This window comes from Notothenia coriiceps, unplaced genomic scaffold (genome assembly GCF_000735185.1).
Source record: "Notothenia coriiceps isolate Sejong01 unplaced genomic scaffold, NC01 NC01_scaffold00036395, whole genome shotgun sequence".
NCBI lineage: Eukaryota > Metazoa > Chordata > Actinopteri > Perciformes > Nototheniidae > Notothenia > Notothenia coriiceps.
The window spans coordinates 208,063-228,078 of NW_011369096.1; the positions used below are offsets into that span (position 1 = coordinate 208,063).

At 40.1% G+C, this 20,016-nt stretch overlaps 1 long non-coding RNA gene across 1 annotated transcript in view; it reads left to right on the forward strand.

The window, feature by feature from the left end:
* Window positions 1-23: 23 nt before the first annotated feature.
* The window catches only part of LOC104963597 (uncharacterized), a 23,841-nt gene continuing 3,848 nt past the window's right edge, over window positions 24-20,016 (forward strand). The window contains exons 1-3 of the long non-coding RNA XR_800332.1: window positions 24-129; window positions 3,448-3,450; window positions 11,181-11,194. This is a non-coding gene — a long non-coding RNA (uncharacterized lncRNA). The remainder of the gene's footprint in view (window positions 130-3,447; window positions 3,451-11,180; window positions 11,195-20,016) is intronic.

Here is a 20,016-nt window from a genome sequence, read left to right on the forward strand (position 1 = left end):
CAGTTCCATCACATAATGTAACGCACCCATTTAAATCACAGTAACTATTACGGCGTTACTGAATGGGAATAGGTAACTAGTAACGTTATTAGTTACCTCAAAAGGTAGTTGCGTTACAAGTAACGCTTAGTCCCAACAATAACCACCGCAACCAGAGTCACGCCCTGCTGTGGACAAGACGACGTGTCTGCTGGAAATGAGCCAGAAGACGGACTGAGTGCAGTGCCCAGGCTGGTTTTGATAAAGAGTATTTGGGAATTCCTTTTCCTTTGACACCAGGCACACCTCGAGATCTGGCAACCACTTTGCTGAGAGTGGGAAATCCAAGGAAACTGCTCACCTCTCAAACATCCCCATAAACAGGATGATTCCCAGTAACTGATTTCCCAGTGCCACAATTTACTCTTAATCCCTAGAAGACTCTCTCATTTCCTTACAAAACAATATCTAAGCAGAGCCTCAAAAGAGAGAAAACACAAGCCTCTTGTTTTTCTGTAACAGCCCTTTTATGTTTATTGCTGGATTTAGTGCAATAAAAGGACACGGTTTGACACAGAGATAGGAAGAGGCAGAGAGAGAAGAACATGGAACAAAAAACAAGAACGCTCAAGGAAAAGATTGTTTGTGTTCAACCAAGGCAGTACTTATCCACATTCCTACACAGTTGATTATTCATGACACTTCCACAGTGTAATCGTCAAAGTAGATTTACAAAGTGACAAAAGCAGTATACAGAGCATGTATCCGCTCAAAGATGTATTCACTATGATGTGCAAAATCTCCCCCCGTGACCTACACGCGTCAATGTTCGTCTAGAGACTATACTGTAGGTGGGCAATTCATAGCAGGATCTTGTGTTTTTCTTATGTTTTTGGGAAACAAGTTTGGTTGGACACAGTTCTTATTATATGCCATATACAGTATTTCTATATATATATATATATATATATATATCCAAATGAGAACAAATTAAATGTTCTCCTAATAGCAGACATGCCGTTTTGGTATTACTGTATATGCTGATGGTTTGAAATATGCTTTCTCGTGTGCATCTTTACTGAATTATGTTGAAACAGTTTAAAAGGTGTTCTGTTGATGACCAAAAGTAATAATATACTAAACATAATATACTTAATTTATAAAGCACATTTCGTAACTACAAATATGCTGATACAGGTTAATAAACTAAGTGTGAAAAGAGATCTTTATTTTTTAATATTAATAAAATAAAATAATAATCTAAATATCTTTGCTAGACCAAAGCTGTGAGCACCAAAAAAGAAAATCCTATTACCTGCATCATAGTTAATGGGGTTGTTGCAACCTGGGTGAACTGATCCTAAGAAGAAAAATGGGTTTGAGGAGAAGCACTGATATTAAGTGTTTTTAAGGAGTTCTTATCTCTTGCTTCATTGCTTTTCATTGCCTATGAGGCACCTTCCCTCTGAGCACTGCCACATATTCTAATTAGTGAGTACACAGGCAGAGTGGGATCTTCAAGAAGCTTCCCTGCAGGGCAAGTATAGAACAAAATGATATGCTCTATGTTAAAAATAATACTGTGGCTTTCAAATGAAGGTATTCTTCATGGGTACAAAAATGATCAATGCAAACATTATTCAGCTAAACGACACAAAATGGCCCATTAAAATATGTGCTTTAACAGGTGAGTTGAAATGGCTTCAAGGTACTAGAAACCCCGAGATCACACCTTGGAGGAATAGACATTTTCTCATCTGTGACAAAACTTGAGTATACCGCAATTTAATGGATCAGAGTTTCTGTGCATGGCAACAGATGGGAGGCTAGCTGGCATAGCCCTCATTATTGAGCCTCCAAGCCCTCCTTTCTCACATTGCCACCTGTCCGGCAAGTCTAATATTATTCTTGCACCTGGGCAGGCCATCACAAGCTATCATCGAAGTTGTGCTCTGAGGGCATCCAGTCTTGCAACATGTCACAGCAAATAGAAAGAGAAATGACACAGATTAAAGTTACTGAAAGGTCTTTGAAAGTAGTTTTATAAGGATATAGTTTGGAATGACCCATGAAATCAAGAGGCTGACATTTCCCTTGGCTAACCGCAAGGACACATCTACATTTATTTTGATGATTAACAAATGATTTATTTATTCAAACCACGTTTTCACACACTGAGCTAAACTTCCTCTTATCTCCCAGCAGGAGTAAAACTGTTCCAATCATGGAAAGGAAAGGCTGACAATGATTCAAATGGGCTACAACAATGCTCTCTGAAGTAGCTGAGAGATCCATATGTATGAAGATAACCGGGGCATCAAACAGCTGAGTTCAGCTGTTTATTTCTCACCAAACAGGATCCTTATAGGGAGATATCTGCCGTCATTATTATTCCTGTATTCTGCGGAATGAACCGTCCTGCATGAGTCGCCAGCAAAACATCTATTTTTTCTTTGAAAATGTTTTGTACTTATTTGCCCTTGTAGTTGTGTCTTCCTAATGCATCACTCCAGCATAGTGTGTTGTAGCATTCCTAATACAGGTAAATTCCACACAATATTGCTTTTCATAATATGTCACCCCATGATAAGAAGAAACTTTCCAGAATCCTTATTAAATGGATTTTCTACTTTTTGCTAGCCTGCACTCAAACTGGCATCCAACTCCGTTCATCCATCATTTGTAATCTGTTGTTTTTGCTAAAATGGCCACAGATATGTTCAGCTAAGAACAAACACCTCATCAGTCATCGAGTTGTGTTGCTCCATTTCAGCTTGTCCAACTCAGATGATGCCGCCGACACTAGAGAGGGGACATAAGTAGTTGGGATGATAGCTTTGCAAACATCTTTTAGAATGTGTTAAAGTGTCAGTCCTTGCCTATGGACCCAGGTTATGTGTATTTTCATTGCTTTCATTAACAGATAACTAAAGCTACTCTTCAGCACTAAGCCTTGAAGTTGATTAAATGCATGTTTGCTTAGAGGCAGGAAGAAGAAAAGGTTTCACTGCGCTGTACTGGGAGCACACTATCTGCACGGCTGCCATTAAAAACTGTAATATCGGTTTAGCCTCCCGGACCCCAGCCATCGATAAGTAGGTCTTCATGACTGACAAAGGCAAACAGGCAAACAGCTCACAGGCACAATCCCACCTGATAAGGCTCATAACCTCATTCACTCTTCACTCGAGGAGTTAATCGAGTAAGGCTGACATCATGAACTGAGATAATGCCAATAAATACCATTTTGCCTCACCATGTTCGATAATTATAGCTCTCTAATCCACCACTTGCCAGGGTCTAAGGGTGAAGACACTGCTTTAAAATGAGGCTTGGTATGTTCATTATTGCACTCACATGGAAACGTTTTAATATTAAAGAAAGGTATAGAAAGCCACTGCTTTAGGAGCATTTTATTTTGCCACAAGATCTTATTCTCCATGCAGCACCATTGTAGAGAAAGTGCAGTTAGTTCTCTGGTTTGCCCAAGCAGCTCGCACTAATGGGTCTAACAGGGGTTTTTGTTTGTACTAGATTATTTCGCCTTTGTCTGATTATGTATTCATGGATTTACTCTTTACTCCAGAGGAAACAGGAAATACATTACTATTGACTGAAGTTACCAGGGCAAGCTTCTCACATTCTCAAGACAACACCACCAACACGTTCTTATCTGAACCCCCTGTCCAAACAAGTGTCTCCTTCACCCGTTTGTCTGTCTCCTGTGCAACATGTAATATTGCACCGTCATAACTGATATCCATGACAGTCTTGCTGATAGTTCCTTCATAGACCAGCAATCATCAGATTTGTTCATGTCCCCATGTTGACAGAAAAACAAGAGCTTCAGTTTTGTCAGCATGGTCAGTTCAGCAGTCATCCCAGTCAAGCCACACTGAATGGCCTTGACCACAAAACACTCCCTGGTGCAGGCTATTTTTTATGCGTTTATTTACAATGTGACAAAGAAAAGGCATGCCGTGGCATTTACCCTACTGTTATTAACCCCCCTTCAGAGCAACCTCTTCGCAATTAAAATAAAATCCCCTTGGACTAATGTGTTTTGATTGCTATGTGTCTGAAGTGATGGATGGATGGTGTGGGAAGGGGCTGTTCACAAACGGCTGCTGAAGTATCATTTCAGCCTCTGTGGAGAGGCCAGAGTCGGGGTGTGGTGTTGGCTAAGTGATGTTCCTGGCTAAACCCTTCATCACACTCCTTACAAGATGGACAGACAGAATACTCTTCCTCCGCAAAGACGGATTGCTCGCAGTTAGCAGGGGTTAACCTTGTGAGCTTGGAAATGTAAGGTTGTATCTTCGTCCAATGTAGTTTGGATCTGTTAGGTATTTACACCATATTTGGTAAATATAATATTTAAGGTAATTAGGTTAATTGGAGATGAACAAATTAGTTCAAAAGTAGTTTAAAATTAAATGTAAATCTGCTTCACAAACTTAAAATGAAACATGAATACAAGATAACATTGGAAATGTGAATATGGCTTCTTTCAAGAAATAATTATTACAACATTTATGCTAATACTCCTTTTAGTACCAGAAAGAGAATAGCAACACATACACTTTGTTATATTTTTTAAAGCTTTTTTTTTTGTAAAAGTAAGATTAAAAAGTGGGTCATATTGCCCCTTTAAAATCTACGGTGTCTAAGTGATGATGTAACCCCGACCACTCCCAAGCACCACCAAAACAGGGGGGGAAAAGCTTGGTAAACATAAATGACATTTCTGATTATTTGCTTTCCACTTCACAGACTTAGAGTTTCCTTTATGATTTGACAACAGGAAAGTGTCAAACAGAAGCTCATCCCTCTTATTTTCCAAATGTCAAAGCTGCCAATTTCCACTGGAATTCAGCAGAACGTCACAACATAATCACGTCTCAGCCTTGAGACGGCCTTCAATGCTTTATTATACAGTTTAACTACTGATCGTGCATCAATTAAACAAGCCAAACTCCACCTGCTTGAGTTTCATGTCATCTGTATCATATAATAAATGCCAATACTCGATGATGGCCTCTTCCATGATAGCCTATTATATTCCTAATGGATGCAGTCTGCATGGATTCACATATTCAGCAGAGCAGTAACTGCCAGGATTCAGCACTCAAACATGTACCAACCACATACACACTGCAGCTGGATATCCAGGAAAGAAAGAGCAGTAAGTGCCCCACAAATGTCTCTATTTTTATGCACTATTGATGATACATCATAGATTTTGTTAATGTTTGATTTCATTCAAGAGGTAAAATTCACAACACAGGCATTTTCAGATTGGAAAAATCTATCGAATTACAAAATGGAGTAATGGAAGTTATTCTTCCAATCAGGCCAGTTTGAAACACTGGTACAAGTCCTCACAGATTTACATAAACCTAGATCAGCTCTTGGTTACAAATTAACACAATTTAAATAAGGCAGTTAAAGTGTATTTTTTTTGCGAAACATCCTGAAGATGATACATCTTATATTGGGCCTTGTATGAATAATTTATATAAGGAGTTTGTTGTTTTAAGGTGAGCTGAGATAACAGAACAACATTATTTGTATAAAATGATTATCTTCCCTTTTTTAATCCGTAGATTCTGATTAAAAGTAGTCTATCAAGTTATGTTGGTCCAGAGTGAACATTTCTGTTGTTGAGGAGTATCATATGTTGCTGAACTCTGACTATATCAACACGTTATGTGGCTGCTTTACAGCTAAATAGGCAGTTATCATATTTTTCTTGCTGAAAAACCTCTCTCCTTGCTGCTGAAATGTGTGGGAAATAAGACAAATGTGAGTGTTGAGATTAAACCCTTTCAACAAATGTTGTGTAAAACTAAAGGTGCGAGCCAAAAAAAAAGGGAATAAGGGGATAAGCCTCTTGGTTATGTGAAGGGGATGGCTGTTAGTGTTCAATTCACAATGTAATTTGATTCAGTGTTAACATGCAATGATTAATGGGGCTTTAACTAACCTAGCCACCCACAGAAAAAAAGTGTAATATAAACTGTAAGGGGATGTTACTCATCCAATCTGGTAATAAATCTGTTCGAAATATAAAAAGACATTTTTTTGATGAGCAAGTGGTTCGTGCTGAATGTATTGCACATAATAGGATAGCAACTTTCTCCTTGTTGAAAAGAAAAACACTTTTTGAGCACTGGAGCTTAAGACGGGCTTAAGTACCAACACCATTTTACAAATAGTGAACCTAGCAAAGTACAAAGACATGCCCGATTCAAGCGGTTGCTTCAACGTTCCCTCCACCAAAAATGATATTTTTTATTTTGGAGTATATATTATCCCTATAATATATATTTTCTAAGTGAAGTTAAATCATTGTCACAAGATGGGTCGGTAATAGATGATTTCCCCGATGAGGTTAAGCGTGACTTACAAGGACTCAGTGTGTACCAGCCTATAATAGCAGCAGCTCACGTATCTGGGCCATATTACTGTCACATCTGTTGTGAGATGAAGACCCCATAACCGAGCTGCAAGGAGAGATTGCTCTGGTTTTACAGGGCAGCAAATATTGGGCCGCAGATTGCTGTTCAAATAACATTTTACACATGAACTACACGTAAAAGTGAAGGTTGGAACAGCATCGAAACCATCAAAAGAGGACCGTGAGTTTACAATGATTGGTTGCCACAGGTGACAGAACATCAGTTTATCCGACCACATGTGGTCATGGTTAGGGTGCCGGGATCAAGTAATCAAACTCAAGAAAAGGTGCAAAGCTGAGATGAAATGTGTCACAATATTTGTCTGTCTCTATCTACAGTATGTTGTCTCACAGTTAATGAATGATTCTGTGTTCATGGTTCAGCTGACAGCGCTTCAAAATATAACACTTACCAAGGACAGCAAAAATAAAGTATTTCATACTGTAAATCCTTAATGTCTATATTTTCAGCCCGTGGGGAATTATATTTAACTTTGAAATTCCTTGGATACATTTACACCTGTCATTGATGTGATGCGAATAATGTCCAATTAGGTCAGACAAAAATAGCAGGGCAAATAAATCATGTTCTGTGCTCCTGAGAAAGGAATGCACATCACAGATTGTCAGGTGTGCTAACGAAATTACATCTCCCCTGGGATACGCGGACCATGTACTTCATTATTCCTCTTTTGGAGAGAAAGAAAGTGCACTTGTCGCACTATTCTTACCCACACAACTACAATACCATTATTTCTGACACCAGCAGCTTAGCCTGAAAGAACTACTACATCATTTGCATCTGGGCCAGGATCCATGCTGAAAAAAGGAGAGCTAATGAGTGTCTTAGATATACTGTAGGCAGGCTTCGGGACTGGGAGAACACCACATCAGTGGTGTGTGTAAGGAGGATCAAGGCAGGTTAAAAGTATCCAAGACCTATTTATCTTCAATCAACCAGCAACATTTGGGTAATAACACTGTTTTTGTACTTTTCTATTCACAATAAAAGGATATCATTCCGGGTAGAGCAACAGTATCACTTAGGCAAACCAATGTTCTGTTCATTGAATTTCATCCACACTCGAGAAGAAGCCAGATTGAACAGGTTTAACATCTCTGAAAAGAACCAATGACTCATGACAGGAGGACAGTATCCAATTTTGGCAAGGAAGCACAGGCAGAAGACAGAAGCACAGAAACCGCTGGAGTTTCAGTCGACTGTACATCGGCTCAGCGTGAACATTCTCTTTCACTGAAACTATCCAGCCTTGGCTTCCCAGGACTCACAGCTGTGACTCCCTACAACAAGTCCTCAAGCTCTCCAACCATACAGACCACTCAGAGAACTTCTATGTGAGGGTTACACTCAGACCTCCTTCTGCGAGGCTGACAGCACTTTTCTGAAGGGATTTGTAATTGTTGCTATTCTATGTTCAATCACTTCTACTAACAAGTGCACAACCACAAGAAGTGTTGAGATCTTTTCCTTATGTCAGTCTTTCTCAAACTTGGAATTGAGTGTTAATTATAAAACAAGTTGATTGATTATAACCAAGTGATTAATGTGTAAGTAGGATGTATTATTAGAAAGGCACATTTGTACATCATGTAATGTTGGGCACTGGGATAAAAAAGCAATGCGTCATATTTGACAAGGTGATATTCCATCCATCCATCCATCTTCTCCCACTTATCCGTGGTCGGGTCGCGGAGGTAGCAGTTCCAGCAGAGAGCCCCAAACTTTCTTTTCCCTGGCCACATCAACCAGCTCTGACTGGGGGATCCCAAGGCGCTCCCAGGCCAGCGAAGAGATATAATCCCTCCATCTGGTCCTAGGTCTACCCCTTGGTCTCTTCCCAGATGATGATAATATGATAAGGTGATAATATGTTTTGTATTTTTTTACACCCTTAAATTTGCAAAGAGACTACTATTTGTAGCTGGCAATTAAACTGTATACACATTTAAAAAATGTGTAATGTTTTTCGATAGTGCAATATATGGTGGAGATGGTGGCAGAGTTTAGTGTTTCAATGTATGGTTGCAATTACAGCATACACAACAAGAGGCAGGGGGGGAAAGTATAGAAGCCAATCAAGAAAGTTAAAGTAGAGACACACATTTATTAAAGTTAGACTAAAATAGTATGCCTTCGAAGTTACAGGACTTGAAAAGCTTGATGGCTTCAGGAACACGTTGTGAAGTTTGCTTTGAAAGTGTCTGATCTCCTTTCAGAGACAAAACAGTGTATGGATTGACTGAAACACAATGCCACCCAGTTCTACCGAATCAACAACAGACTTATATGTGAAAAAACGTACAGTCAATGAACCTTGCAGAGACAAATCAATGTGCTTCAAGTTTGCTACGGTGTGTGACCCCCCTTTTACACCCACCTATACTCAAATCCTCCTGCTGCATCAAGAATATCCATACTGTCACACACACCCACACATTCTCTTGCACACTTGTGCTCCTTTCTATTGTATGAGGGTAGGAAGCCACACTCCTAAATTAACTGGTCTACTGAAGCAGTCAGGGATAAGCTGACACTCTTAAGAATTATCATCATTATACTGCCGGGTCAAAGATGGGTATCAGATTACCAGTGATGAGAGTGAATACTAACAAATCTCCCTGGAGCCAAGTAGCTTGAAGAAAGAAGGGTGGCAGCTGTTGCCCTATAAATCTGATCATGTTTCTTCTTCGGGAGGGGCCCAGGAGACTTCCAGAAAGAGCAACCAGAGCTGCCCAATATGTTGGCATCGGGTATAAGTGTTCAGCTGCACCGAATTCGCAGCTTCCCCTTCCTTCTCCTCATTGACCTTAGATTTAGCTGTCATTCTCAATGCCAAATGCCTCCATTAATATATTAATAAATGGTAGGACTCTAGGGATTTTCGAGCCCTTTTATTAATGCTATAATGATTGAAGGTTCGATGAAATCTGACAACGGCATTGCAAAAACTAAAAAGAGCAGGCCAATATTGCTGTGATTAGAATGTACATACATCCTACATTTACTTGGTCTCTTAAGTGCTTTGCTGAAGAGAGAAGTACCTCTTACACTAACCTCTGTATAATCCCCTCGCAGAGAGCTCAGACAGTACTCTGGAGCTCTCTGTGATGCGTCCATCAAAACCATTTTCTCTCCTTCTCTAATGCTATAGGCAAGGAGTTTGTCCCCATCAAGACAGACTGTAAATACCACCTGCAAACAACCTAAATATATTGAATATAATGCATGCTGTCATTACCGTGGCGGAGACAAAACGACTTGAAATGTGATGGGATACATTTTGGCTTTCATCACAAACCTGCAAACACACAATTTGATATCAAAGGAACTGAAAGAGCCTGTGCACTTAAAAAGACATCAGTAAAGCACTGTGTGATGCTAAAGGCTATTAAAGAAAGCCACACATTTCCTCTCATTTAGAATTATGTACAATACATCACTGACAGACTGACCATAAAGGAAACATAGCTCCTCTGTCTGTGTAGCACACCCTCAGGGTAATCTCTATATCGCATTAGAACCACAGGCCTTTCCGTAATAATGTCCACTGCCCAGTGGTGGTCTGCGGTGCCATGGGGTCTGCACATTGGGATCTGTGGCTCCATGACAAAGTGCTAACAGCCAAGGGCATTATTTCATGCTGTTCCACAGGCCCATAGCCTGACTCATCTTTTCTGATATATATCTAGCCCTAGGGATGATGTTCGGTTTAATTATGGATACACGGGACATCAGTCAAAGTTAATGTTGTTCTTGTTTTACACAGCCATCCATACAAGCTGCCTCTGCCACGCTGTGAACATCCCAAAGAGATTTGAAAGGAGTGTCACTGAATCTTAGGGCCCGGAAAGCAAAGAAGCCAGGTGAATCTTTGAATAATTGATACGGTCTAATTTTCAAACCGGAGCATGTCTCCAGCTGCTGTCATCTAATCATCATTTCACGGAGAAGGCATCAGAGCTTTGTGGCGACAACGGTAAAATTCAGCAGAATTTTACTCCGCCAGTACTTATGGAAGCTCTCTGTTGGGGTAGGGATCTCAAAGCCGTGACAAGTACTGCGCTCAGCCGTCCTCTCCTGACAGTGGCCTCCGGCAACATTCATCCCTCCCCTGGTAGAGCTGCGGGCAATATGGCCATAACCTTCAGCCCTGTGGAGCTTTACTTCCCTGGGCAGCCACAAACTCAGAGGTTCTGATGCTTCTTATGAAGGCTCCTCCTTATGGCAACAATATTAAAATGTGCCTGGTGGTGCACACTTAGGAAGCCGTCTCATCTTTATTGTGTGGGGATGTGAGCAGACTCTTGGAGCTAATGAGAAGGTACTGTTCTTTTCCTGAGCTGGCGGGATTAGTCTCAGTGTACGAAGAGCACTAAATGCTATTGTACAATACTGATCAAGTCTGTTTGAATTGTCCAATACAGCTGCATCTAAAAGTATGTATTTAAGGTCCCTTTGTATGCAGCTGGGCTTATCACAGAGACTTTTTGAGATAACAAGCCATGTAGATTAATAGCAACAGTTCCAAAAACAGAACAGAAGTGATTTATCCAAAAATATGCTGCTAATGACTGGGTGTCACCCTCCCTCTCTGTGTCTGAATGTATGTGTGCCAAATGATTGTAACCAGCCAGTCTGATGTGATAAAAGAACAGGGACATGCACTGGCTGAGGTCGTTACTTGATTGATTACAATTGTGATTGTTCTTAAAAAGGGAGCATTACACTGAATTGTGTCGAACAATAATGAGAGAAAAAAAAGGCTTTCTCCAACAAAAGTTAATGAGTACCTTTTTATCTCTGTGCTGACATATTCTCCAATTACCCCGACGATTTCCAAAAGGATGATGAAGACTGTCAGGAGCAAAAATGCAAAGTAACTCCAACATCGGGAACAACACATGCTCTCCACTGCTGGAGCCAGAGACTCTTGGCTCCGAGTGAGAGCGTCCCAGCCAGCTCTTCTTGGCACCGCTGGCTTTATGTCCTGGGCATACTGATTCTCATATCGGGGTTCATTTACATAATCCTGCCTGCGCTTGGTCTCAGTTTAATGAAGGGTGGTAATGCATTTCTATAATAACAATGTTTCACCCCTCAACATGCCAACATAAACAGAACAGTGTGATGACATCTGGGTAAGCACTCGCTGAGTCTATAATCATGAGGAAGAAAAACCAGTAGTTGTGCAGCCGTGTCAAGGCGTCGGCATTTTCAGAGACAAAGGAGGTGTCAAACTTTTTTCTTGATGCGTCCTGCTGGCTTCCAATGAGGCAAACTGTGACAAGTGAGCAGATCCAACCCTACAAAGGGTAGCCATCAATACAAATTCCTTCTTCTCAGGGTCTTTGCTGCATCTATCCTCCAAGCAGTGCTGCAACTGGCACTGCAGCGTACTCTCTATGCACAAAAAAAAGTACATTGTATTTTTTCTTTCAAAATACTACTGTATGTGCTGCCTAATCTTAGTGGTTGAAGAGGGAACATATTTTTAAAGTGGCAATAGAGGTGTTCGTACTTAAGATTTGCCTTTTTGATAATCTAGGCAAATCCAGTTGCGTTTGACTATACACAGTATTTATAAAAAGAATAACGTTGCTGATTGAAAAATGGCAAGAAGAAACTACTTTAGTTAAATTATTAATATATTATATATATAATTTTAAAAATACAATCTTTTAAATGTACCTCCTTATCAAGTCTTCCAAAATTATATTTTTCCATATTGTGTATATCATATCAAACACCATATACCATATCAATGCTTCAATAATAACATTTAGGCAGCAGAAAACAAACGCACACATTTGACATATTTTAAAATTGCACTAGTTTGAGAAGTATTGACATAATTCAACAATCAGAAACAACTTAACAGATGGCGCTTAATATCGACTCTGTGGACTCCTGATGGGAACTTGGGCTCGCACTCACACCTCCAACCTCCCAACACAGAGTTTCTTCTCAAACAATGCAGCCATGGTGGGGAGATTAAGTAGGCTGCCACAGTGCACAATGCTTCATTAGGCCTAGCAAGGAGGGAAGTCTGTGCCCAAAGCAATCTTGGACCCAGTGAAATGTCGAAGGACCTCTAATGTAATCCTGCATGCTACTCATTACTGCCCACTGTATTGACTATATTAAACAGAGTTAGAATGATTATTCAAAGGATCAAATCAATTGTTCACATAATGCCTTCACTCAGGATCTAATCACGACTAGCTTAATGTATTTAATGGTGCTAAGGTCAGCAGTGCATAGAACTATGCATGTGAAGGTGGAGATGCTAATGATTTAAGTAAGTCCTATAACCAGTGTTACTGTGCTGAGACTGGGGAATCCTATCCAGAAACTTTTCAGAGTGGTAATTACACCAAACAGCAAACAGCCAGGCAAACTGCAGTTCTGCAACCATTAACTCCTCTGTCGGACTGATTTCATGCCTTTATAATGATTCTGTGAAGCATCCTGACATCCTTCAACGTACAACATAAATTGCCACAGCTGTAAGTGTAAGAGACAGTTTGGCAGTAAATGGTTGAAATGACAATTAGGGGATATCTAAAAGTCCTAATGATCACCAACCACTGGTGTTACTCCAAATAAAATAAACAACTAATGGTTAAAAACTGGGCTGGATGCTTTTCCTTGCTTTCACATGAAAAACCCAATATTGAGATCCACAAAAAGTGGAGAAAACAAGAACAGAAAAGTTTGGCATTACCTCCAATCTTTCAAGCCCTCTGTATTCGTAACTCTAAACATTTGCTCCAAACTTTCTGTCCTTGATTTGTGGTGATATAATGTAAATACATGCAGCGGCCAAAAGTGCACTCCTGCCACGGAAGTGTGTAGTTTCAAAGCTAGACGTCTCTTGAGAAATGGGGAAATCCCTCAACTTTGTATGCAGCTTACACGTGGCACAATGAAGAGCAACAGCTACAATTCAGTCACGTGCATGAGATATATCCACACTTTTAAAATGTTCACCATTTTTATTGTTGATGTTTAATTTAACATGATGCAATATGTTCTATGTTTCAAACCAGAGAAATAAAGGGCATGTCCTTTGCATGAGTCCTGGTGTAAGCTTTGAAGAGGTTAGCACATCGGGGATCACAGTGTTCCCATGTCCTAACGGTGTCTCAAACTGAAATGTGATCCTGTGGGAACAATATTGCGGCCTCTTCAGATTAACCTGCTTTGAATCTGTTCAGGCTTTATCAGCACTTTGTCAGTCTTTTTCAAACAGGATCGAGCAAAGCAGATTAGCCTGGCTACACCCGCGACATTGTTCACTCATTTGACTCACAGATGAGTGCAAAATGATCTCTAATTTGTTCAGGAAAAGCAAATAGAGGAAACAGCGTCCGGCCAAAGGCTTGATGGAAGGTGTCGTGCCAGGATGGCTCAGCTTTCACCTCTGCTTGTATGACATGAAGGTCACAGCACACGAGGCAAGATGTGCGCACGCTCTCTGCAGCAAAGGAAGGTTGGAGGGGATGAGCTCCATCTCCAGGAGGACAACAGAGTGCCACTGTCACAGGGAGTAGACCCTCTCTGCCACCGAGAGCGGTCAAGTGGAAGGGGCCAGCCCTTGAGCAGGCTCACTTGTGAGAGTGTGTGTGTGTGAGTACGTATGCAGAGGGAGCAATCTGGTGTGTGCTGGAGGCTATGGCCCCTTTGACATGATAAATTCCCTTTGCAGCTCTGAAAAGCCAGGAGGGAGCCAGTCAACATCCTGCCACATGCCCCACTGTTTATCTTCCTAAATCTGGTGGCGGGTTGCATCCTCTAGGCCTGCCCCCGCCGCTCTTTCCTCTTACAATAATCTCCGCAATTTGTGGCGACATAAATGACCATACACTTTCTAATATTTTGCTAGATTGAAAGATTACTGCACTAAAACTGATTTCCTGCCACTGAGCCGAGAACACGGTAACCTGCAAGTGGCATTTATATTGCTATGCAAATGTTTTCTGTGCTCTAACAGATTCAAGCGGAATCAGGTTTCCCAAAACAAGCTGGAGAGCTCAGAGCTCTGAGATCATAGCCGCTTACTGAAGAGAAAGAGAGAGCTGGGAGGGGAAAAAAATGCAATTCCAAATCCACGTCTTCAGAAGTGGATGGAAGCTGAATGCAAATACAGTTCTGTTTCTCTGTGTTGTGATTTATCACTGTGCCGAGCAGAAGTGCCGGGGCAGGCGGTGTATTGAACGGAATGACTCGCCTCACATATTGGAAAAGCAACTCAACAACAAAGCACAGGAAAAATAGAGCCAGACAGATGGATGACCTTCAGTCCTCCTTGGTGGGAATAGGTAGAGGAATTTGTTTAGAGAGCTAATCGTTCACTCTGGTAAAATAATTGTCTGTAGAGACCATCTCTACTTAAAAAAAAATGATTCGGTACGAGGCACTTTTGTGAAGTCAAATAAAACGATAGGGGGATGAAAGTAATGAATGATGGAACATAAAATAAGAAATAAATGAAGCTAGGAATATGGCTTTGTGCCATTTTTTTTGAACTACGCCTGCACAGAATGACAACACCTTTATCTTTCATGAAAGATTGTTATTGAATAAAAGTCGCACAACAAACTGTATCAGTCTGAGGATGGGAATAAAAATGCCTTTCTTATCAAGGGCCCCATAATGGATGCACCATAACCAAATATTAACACAGCATTTGACATTTCTCTGTGGCACAATGACTTTGCAGCACTCCACCATATACCACGCACTGTTAAACAAGCCCGATGGGGAAAGCAAATGTGTCCGAATCCTGTTTCTGCTACTCTGCCACATTTGTGCTGAAAGGCATCTTTTTAAGCCCCGTTGCTTGTTTTTCTCAATCCCTAGAATGTAACGAGGGTTTACAATCGTCCATAGTTGGACAAAATAGTGAAATCCATTGGGAATTCCGGTTTTGTTGTTTCTTGTTTAAGCCTTTATTTTTGCTGGTTTGTTTGTGAACCACTGGGATGCTATGCAATTCAGCACATCAAGCTACTTTCAGTTGAAAAAACATTAGAGTAGAACAAATGGAAGCGTTGTGAATAAAAAGCAAGTCAGCTGGGTGCTTCCTGTTTTACCGTACGCTGTTTCTCAAAATTGGTGCTCATTCAGAATTTCCAGTAAACCAGATTGATTGAGTAGGAGCCTTGTGTTTTCCCATCTCCCTTCTCTCCATATAATTCTCCGGTGATGAGTCATGTCAGCATTGCTCTGCCATGGGTGAGCCTCAATCTCCGTGCCCAATGACTGCACCAGAGAGCAATCCTTCAATGCAGCCCCAGCATCAATCTTGCTTGGAACAGTTGGTGATGAACCTGGACTGCCTTGAAAAGTTCTCTGGCTGACGGCTTCCATGATCAGCCGTCACATCTGGCTGTCTGATTCATACCTGAACGCCACATCAAGAGAGGTCACCCTTCTGCTCTGCTTACATGTTGAGTTTCACTTCGGAGGACAACAACGCTCTCAATCCCCCTTCATAATGAGTTACATGAAACATAAAACATTTGGAAACCTGTCAAACACAGGACTTGAGAATAAAAAGGTCCTCTGGATTTATATTTACCTCATGTGGCTAAGCAAATAAGGTGACACACTGTTCACCATTTCATTTAAGTTTCCAGGGAAATTGCAAACAATACATTTAGAAAAGAAAGAAATGTAATTCCAGTTTTTATCATTTCATTTTTATCGCTATTATAATAATGAAGGAAACAATACAGCATCAGTTCTCTTCATAAGGCATAAGTCTTAGAAGAAAATAAAAATACATATACTGTATGTGGGTGCAGAAATATATTTGACGTTTAAACACCTTTGTGTTTCCATACTCAGGTCTTTTGTTTACAGTAGAGATAAGACAGAAACATGTTTTCTACAGGTGGTATATATAACGTATACATGTTAGATAAAAGGAAATATAAATGTTGCTCAAAATGTTACAGCAATGGTTTTTGTAAACGGTTTTAATCACCAGGTCCGTTTGCTTTGGACAGGAGACCTGAGCAAGTCCTGAAAAATGAACAATTAAGAAATGATAACCAGGAGAAGCTACCAGAAAAGGTATGTGTTAGCGACTTAAGACCTAGCCAAGAACACTGGAATAAATAGCACTGAATGCACCATTAATATTTAAAAATAGAAGAGGTGGCAAAACAAAATGATGTCCTTGGCTGTGATATTTTATTAATCCGAGAGATAACCAGAACATCTTGATTCTCACACCTAATCGTGAAAATCTCACAGCACTGTTTATTTAAAAAGAGCCACACATCAGGACAGTGACAGAGAGCTTACAATGGTGTCGGTATCTTGACACAAGATGTGCAGAAATAGACTGTTCTATCTAACCGACATGCTGCTACCATCTCAATATTTCAGTAAGGAGCTCATTGCTTCTAATCCTCACTGACTAATCTGGGAATATGATTTCCATTCACTCTCTCACAGGTACACTCATTGCACAGTCTTCAACAGGGAAATCTTCTCCATGCTCATGTTCAATCTGCACAGTTATCGGTGTTTAGTGGAGCTCAGAGTTAAAACAACGCTGCTCTGTGAGGGCTGGGCAAATTACTGTGACTAAAAACAGGTGGGAACATTTATTATCACCTGCTTTCACACACTAATTATTCTTTAATCTGGTAATAACCGTGTTCAGATAATGACATGTTCTTGTTTCATTTACTGCTATTTGAACTCATTTCAAAATGCAATGTTTCTATATTAACATAAGGTCATGGCTGCAATGACCATGGCAGCTGCATTATAATGTATTATTATTTGGCCACTTCCATTACTTGGAAGTGAGGATTGAGGTGCCAACATTTAGGCTAGATATATGTGACCAACAATTACCCATCCTTTGTGTCGTCAGACTGCAGACTCTTGTTGACCGAACCCTCGAGGAAAAGAAAAATCAATCGCTTTCACTCACATTTGAACACCGCATTTACATACAAGCCACACACAGTGAGGGAGACCTGAAGTGAACTTATACGACAAGTGAAAAAGGCTATTAAACGTCTTGTCCTCCTCATAACACAAAAAATAAATTGAGCTTCTACACACATCCTCTAGGACAGTAAAGAAGTAAAGAGTAAAGAAATCACAACCATGACAAGCTTATAAAGAGGTTTGTGTCTTTAAGCTATTATGCATTCTTTTGCCAGCACTACAGAGGGGAGTTGTGCTCTAATTAAACTCACCTCCAAATATCCTTCCCGACACTTCCAGAATACTCAAAAGCTTTAAAAAAGTGACTGGGAATTTGTTATGCATGTACTCAGCAATGCTAATAAATCCCTGTTTAGACTTCAGCCAAGATTAGCGTTGCAACCTGCAGAACACATCTCCAGCGTGCCACTGATTCACAGAGGTCACTATTCAAATTCTTTGACACATGAAAGCCTCCTGTGATTGAACCAGTCCTCAGAGGTAAAGCCAGCTGCCGGAGGAGGGCTGTGTGAACTGCTAACTACTGACTGCTGCAGCAAACATCTGCGTGGATAAAAAGATTTGCTACAATAGAACGTTATCAAAGCTAAGTAAATACAGCTCAAACGATGTGGCAGCATTCAGTCTGAAAATGAGGGGGAACACACAACACTGCTACACATTTTCTGGATGTTCTCTGGGGTAACTTCAAATTTGAGTTTGGACTAAAGTATGAAGAAGATAAACCCCCTGACTAATGAACTCAGATTTTAGTTTGAGAAGCCTAGGGTAATATTAATTGCAGAAATATAATGAAAATGGGAATTAATAACAATCGGTCTAATTTTAAGGCTCAATCAATTCAGCATCATGTGTGAGTAGTTCCTCTGTGAGGAGGATTTTAGAGCAGGCGGGACCTTTGCATGGATGTTAAACAGTTGAATGAACACACTCTTGTCAGCGAGGAGAACAGCATACTCGTTTGCAGCTCCATCCCCACACATAGAAAGGAACAAACCTCTTCTGTGATAAAAGCTCATTAGCTCTCTGAGAGGATTACATCTGATCACTCGGGGCTGTAACAGCAACACTAAATAGATTTGTTTCTACCTTTCTTTGCACTTTGTAAATAACATGGATTTTGCTTCCATTGTTAGTCCACACAAAATATTTTTCTGCCCGGTGAAAAATGACATTGCCGTCACCTTTAGAGATATACCTCTGAACATGACTGCTAATCTACTGCATTTGCTAAGTGCTTGAGGGGAAAGGGTGAGTTATTAAGATTGAAAGTAAAGACATCCTAAATGATTAAACACATAATTAACAGCCCCTGCATGAAGGGCATGACTTGTCAAATCCTAAGGGATTCTTCCTGATCGGCCAGCTTAAATCTCCCACAAGTCATTCTTCTGCTCCAAACAAAACATCAGCTCAGACACATAAACTAAATCAATGCGCCCTAAAGCAAATGAAAACTTCCTCAATATCTTTGAGTTATGCCCACTGTTATTATATCATCCAAACATCCCGGGAATCCAAAGTTAAATCATCTTTCTGCAGTGGCCTTCCAACATAAAAACAGCACTAGAGCCACATCTGGGGTTTATTCCACAGTCAAAGTAGGCCAAAGCACTGTTCCAGACAGAAATTAGTGTCCTGCGATCCCCCCGCCAACCAACACAAGTCGAACAAATACATATCTTTGAGGAGAGATAAATATCCACCAATGTGCCAAATGAACATTTTGTTTGTCCGACAACAAAGTATAAACAAAGTCTTCCGTGACAATCCAGAAAATCCCGCTGAGCGTTGGCCGCTGCCCCAGAACAAGCATCTGTCAAAGCAAACAGACCGTGTTTTCAAAATATATAAATATATAAACAAACAAATTATGATCCATAGTTGAAATAAAAGAATAAAAAGCAAACATAGATTTAAAAAAAAACTGTGCAATCTCAACAGACATAAGCGAAACAATCATAGCAATTTTACTTATGGGCAAAAAGTGAAAGGAAAGAAAACATCAATGGCTTTTGGCAGTAAGAAAATATGGCATTATCCCAAACTGCAGAATATACGTTACAAAGATAATAACCTCAACGATAATGATGTTCAAGCCATTCAAACAATACAAATAACCTCTAACACTTAATTATATACAAAGTATCTTTAAGCAATGACACTCAACAGCTTCATTTGTATGTGCATTTACACACATGACTCTTCAAAAGAGGGACAACATTCACACTGTAGAAGGGAAGAATGTAAATGTATTCATAAATTATTTTTAAATATAAATTAGACAAATTCAATGGACCCTAGAAAAACAATGATTAATTTCAGGGCTGAACTGTGTTTTGTTTGTAGTGAAGGGTCAGTTTTAAAGTTCACCTATTATGCAAAATGCATTCGTTCAAGTCTTTTAAACATAAATACATATCCCCAAGTTTCAGGAAAAAATATTCTCTCTCTTTTTGTCCTGATCCATTTATATAAAAAAACCTGTATGAAAATGAGAAGATCAGCTTTGACCACTTTGTGATGTCACAATATTTTTTGGGGTTGTGCAACCATTAGCCAAAGACCAACCAAGGTAACC